We start from the raw sequence: 5406 nt of genomic DNA on the forward strand, positions 1-5406 counted from the left end.
CAATATAGCATCCACTCAGATAAAGAAACAACATTGTCAGTCCTATAGAAGTATTAAATGTGGCCTTTTCTGATTATAATCTACTCATTTCTACCCAGAAGTAATCAATATTCTGACTTGTGAAGTAATTCACTTTTTATTCTCAAACTTATCTAGAGTTTAAAAACAAACAAACAACAACAACACCAAAAACTCCCTTTGTTGTCGATGCTTTCTCACTATGACCAAATTCAAATTTAAGGAAAGGAGGGAGGAGAAAATTGAAGGGGGAAATAGAAATTGAGAGATGAATAAAGAAAAGTGAAAAGAAAGAGATTGATTGATTCAGGGTGTCTTAGCTTGGGGCACATCCTTAGGCTTGACTGACATTCCAATAAAGACTAACCTGAATCAGAACAAAAATAGGACCTAACACAATATGTGGATGTCAATCCCAGCAGAAATGTGAACAGATGAAGGTCAGACAAAACTGACAAATGCCTACTACATCCATGAATTTTATACTAGTGCCATTATCACAAATTCCTACATAGTAAAATAAAAATTCCAAATATTAGGAAACTCTTCACTTTGGGAGCATATATCTTGATTCAATAAAAATCAAATTCTTATATCCACCATTTATTTGTAGTGTTATCTGACTTTCCTTTTCTGTTTTCTCTATACTGTACACTCATTTAAGAACTTGATCAAATTCCACCTCAGAAGCCAACTAAAGAATGAGAACAGCTATGCACCAGTCAGCATTATGGTCTCTTTGTATTAACCCTTCCTATAATTTCATTTAATGAGCCACTACTCTGAACCATGCTCTGTAATGAGCATACACCTGCACTATTTTGATTTTCATAATAATCACTTGAGATAGAGACTATCATTATCCCCATTCCACAGAAAAGGGGAAAATGAATCTCAGATATGTTAAAAAAAAAAAAAAGCATTATAGGAACTTCCATGCATCTTACATAATCCAGAGCACAGAGTCAAAGTGCACTGAGCACTTTTATTTGCTAAATAGACCTTCTAAGTACCAATATTAGGAGAGGCAATATAAGGAGAGAAAGAACTATTTAAAAACAATTTAAAATGAATTTCCATTTGAAGGTACTCTATGGAAAATAGTCTATGTTAAACCAGGATTAATTTCTTAAACCAGAACTTTCTAAAAGAAAATAAACTCAGTTTAACAGCAAAAACTATTTTCTTATAGTAGTGAAAAATCAGTAATATCTGGCTGGGTACAGTGGCACACACCTGTAATCCCAGTGTTTTGGGAGGCTGAGGCAGGAGCATCACAAGTTCGAAACCAGCCTCAGCAACTTAGAGAGGCCCTAAGTAACTTAGCGAGACCCTGTCTCTAAGTAAAATATTTAAAAAGACTGGGGATGTAGCACAGTGGTTAAGCACTCCTGGGTTCAATCCCTGGTAGAAAGAAAGAAAGAGAGAGAGAGAGAGAAAGAGAGAGAGAGAGAGAAAGGAAGAAAAGAACAGAAAGAAATATCTGGCTTTTGAGAAAATTTAAGTTTTTATCTCCTGTTATAAAATTTCCATCTAACTACATATCCCAGTATTTTCATATTAATTCACAAAATAACAGAATATATCATGTGATTCATTGTCATTCTAATAATATCCAATAAATCACATTTCCCAGGATCTATGTCCTTTCTATTCCTCTCCTATATGGACTTGGTTATGTGACTCAGGAAAATGAGAAAAGGACACGCACAACAGGGACCTGACCTGTCAGGGTGTTGCTACCACTGTTCTGGACTTCTAGAGGACCAGAGACCACGTGGAGAGATGCAGCCATCAAAAATGCCTCAGCATTTTATTATTATTATTATTATTATTATTATTATTTTGTTGCTTAACATTAGTAGAAAACTGATTTGTAAATTGGTTTCAAAATTTAAACATGGCTACTGAAATAACCCAAAACTTATGACATTGATTTTAGGAATGGGGAGTGAGTAGACATTGAAGGAGTTGGGAAGAACATAGTATTAGAAGCTAGAAAGATTTTTTTTTTGTAGTATTGAAATAAAGCAGACTGTTTTCTGCAGAATTTTGGAAGATAAAGAATATGTCTAATGATTTAATGATGAACTTTTAAATATAGTTAAGAAGAATTCTAGGAAAAATGTTACAATATTAATTATTTTCTATTAGCTATGTGTGATGGAGTAAAGTAAGAGAAAGAACACACACTCACACATACACACACAAAGATATTTCACTTTGCAAGGTGAATTTAGAGAATATGAAAAGGGGATGGTTAGAATATATAAATTATCTCACATATTCAGTCTCTAAAGCCAGCAGAGGGTTCTTAAAGAAAGCAGTGTCTTCAAAGTAATTATCAAATCAGTGATTTCATTATGACTATATTTATTATGACTTCAAAATAATTTGTGGTGCTTAGTAGATACTGTCATCTACTCATAAATGTTTCTACGTATCTTATAGATTTTAACTCACCACAGCCGCACATAGAGTCTTAGGTTAAGAAAGAGAATTGTCTTCAGAATAAGTGTAGATGTAGCTATAGGGTTCTCAAGTGAACTTCTGATTTATAGAAAAAACTCAAATTGTTTCAGGGAATTTATCATTTTGGACCAAAAAGGAAAAAGATGATTTAAATGCAGCAGAAACCTCTGACTCTCAAACTTAGCAATGGCAGTAGGCTGAGAAAATCCCTCAGAGGAAATGCATTTCTTATTTTAAAAAGAGGAGGAGGAGGCAGAGGGGGCAGGGGTGGGGTGGGGAAGTCTCACAGGCAGAACCAAATTCTCAGAGGTGCAAACCAAGAGGCAAAGAGAACAATGTTTTTTGTTTGTTTGTTTTTTATGTGTTCTAATTAGTTATACATGACACTAGAATGCATTTTGACACATTGTACAGAAGTGGAGCACAACTTCTCATTCCTCTGGCTGTACATGGTATGAGTCACACCAGTAGTGCAATCATACATGTATATAGGGAAATAATGTCTGACTCATTCTACAGCCCCTCCCATCCCCACAGCCCCTCCCCTCTATTTTCTCCCCTCTGCATAATCCAAAGTGGTGATATACTTTACATGTTCATTCTTCCCTACCCTACCCCCACTAAGGATCAGCACCGCTTATCAGAGAACACATTCAGGCTTTGGTAAAGAGAGTGATGTTTTAGAAATGACTCTCAGGGAATAGAATTGGACCCTGATCAAAAAAACATCTCCTGTCTCTTATGTGTGCAGTTCTGATAACATAAGCATTAGCTTTGAGAATCACTATGGTTTAGTGATTGCTATGTTCTTCTCTTTCTTCCTCATTTTGAATATGGTTGTCTATTGCTGTCATCTGTATTTGAGTCACTGTTGTATGTTAAGTATGGATCAAGAAGTGTTCCACCCAAAATACCTCATCCTTACCCAGACCTGATTTGGTTTATGAAATCATGAATTTCTTAATTGATGCTAGGACTGGATGAAGCAATGGGTGCTTAGGAGATGATGAGTGTATTTTGTGTATGGAAAAGACATGAATCACTGGAACCAGAGGCAGGATTGTGATAAATTGTGACCAAAATGGAACTCCATGAATCATACCTTGTAACCACACTTTTTTGAGATTCCCTCCCTCGTGGGATTTCTTTTTTGCAATGGGACATCAGAATATGCAGTGTAAACAGAGGCTCCATAAGTATTTGCAACTGGGATTGGGCTAGAAATGTTGCTGCCACAATGTGAGGAAGTCCATTCCAACCTCTTGAAAGAGGGAAGACCATGTACAGAGACACCAAGCCAGGTAAAGGTGGCAAAAGCTGTAGGTTAGTGACAAGTATCAGATTTTTCTGTAGCCCTATTGTCCCTAACTAATGCTGAGAAATAGGAACTGTTTGATCAGTGCTAGCTAATAGATTGACCTTTCAATATCAATCAGTATTTTACTCCACAGCTCCTTTAGTATTTAATAACTTACATATCATATTAAAAAGATCTTTACAGAATAGAAGCTTTGATTGTTGCCCTTCGTTTTTTGTTTGGTTTCACCAAAGAGCTACATTTAAATTTGAGTGTTTAAATTTGATTATTCATATTTAAATTTAATATTTATTTTACCTTTCAGTTTTTAAACATGTGATAATGTAGAGATAGATTTTTAAAAAATATTTATTTTTTTTAGTTGTAGTTGGATACAATACATTTGATTGATTTATTTATTTTTATGTGGTGCTGAGGATTGAACCTAGGCCCTCACATGTGCAAGATGAGCTCTACTGCTGAGCCACAACCCCAGCCCTAGAGATAGATTTTTAAGAATTTAAATGAAATCTAAAATAACTTACCCATGCATATTCATTTTGACATTTGGGATTTAGCTCAGGAATTTGGACTTGTCCTGAATAACCTTTGCTAAACCTGGGAGGTTATGTGTGTGGAAGGGGATGTGGAGAGAAGAAAACACCAGGATTCTATGAGTATTAACAAGTTTTGGTAATTTTTCTTAAATAAATGCTTTCTAATTTACTGAATTCCTTTAGTTAATTTCCAAAATACAGAAATTGTTGCTTTTGATAATTTTGTAATATTATTAGTAATGTTTGTGGGTAGAATTCTGTGAGCTCCTTTATTAAGCCATTCTGGAAGTCCTGTGCCCCCTATACTTCTACCTTCAGAGTCCTTATTTTATATCTTCCTTCTAATTCCAAAATAATATATGAATATTCATCTATATAAACCTATTTATGTAATAAAGTACATTATTCACCACCATTTTCTTCGTTCATCTTACCCTATTTTTGGTATACTATTCCAATTACTTTGCTTGGTTCTATTGATGTACTTCTTTCTTGAGTGTTTTCCTCAGATAAGCTGTATGATTTCTATGTTACATATTCACAGCCTTAGAAACCAAAGAACTGTAAGAAACGTGGGTATATTCTCACCTGGGAATTTTCACTTCCGTGGGTAATATGGCATGGAGGTCTAGGCTCCCATGAAAGAGAGCTCGCCCTTGGTCTCTTACAAAACCATGAGCAAGAAAGATGTTGTGCCAAACCTGTAAAGAAAGCTAAAAACATACTATATTCACCAAACCAGGGACATATTAGGAAATGAATTAAATACATTAATGTATAAATACAACTCCTTCAGGAAATCAGGAACTTGAGACTACCAGCTTATGTGAACAAGCCTGAGTCTACACCCTGTGCATGATGCTCTGACCTAGATCAAGACATTGACATAAAAACTGAACTATAATTGGGTGGGGGGAAAGCTCAGGCTCACTTAGAAGTGTACCTAATATTAACTCATGGGAAGGTTTTTATTATCCATAACATTCAAAGACTCTTAGAGAAAAAAAAAGTCCATGAAAATGAATTTATAGGTAAAATTGTGAAACATGAGGAAACTCGATA

Source organism: Marmota flaviventris, chromosome 5, assembly GCF_047511675.1.
Source record: "Marmota flaviventris isolate mMarFla1 chromosome 5, mMarFla1.hap1, whole genome shotgun sequence".
NCBI classification, from domain to species: domain Eukaryota; kingdom Metazoa; phylum Chordata; class Mammalia; order Rodentia; family Sciuridae; genus Marmota; species Marmota flaviventris.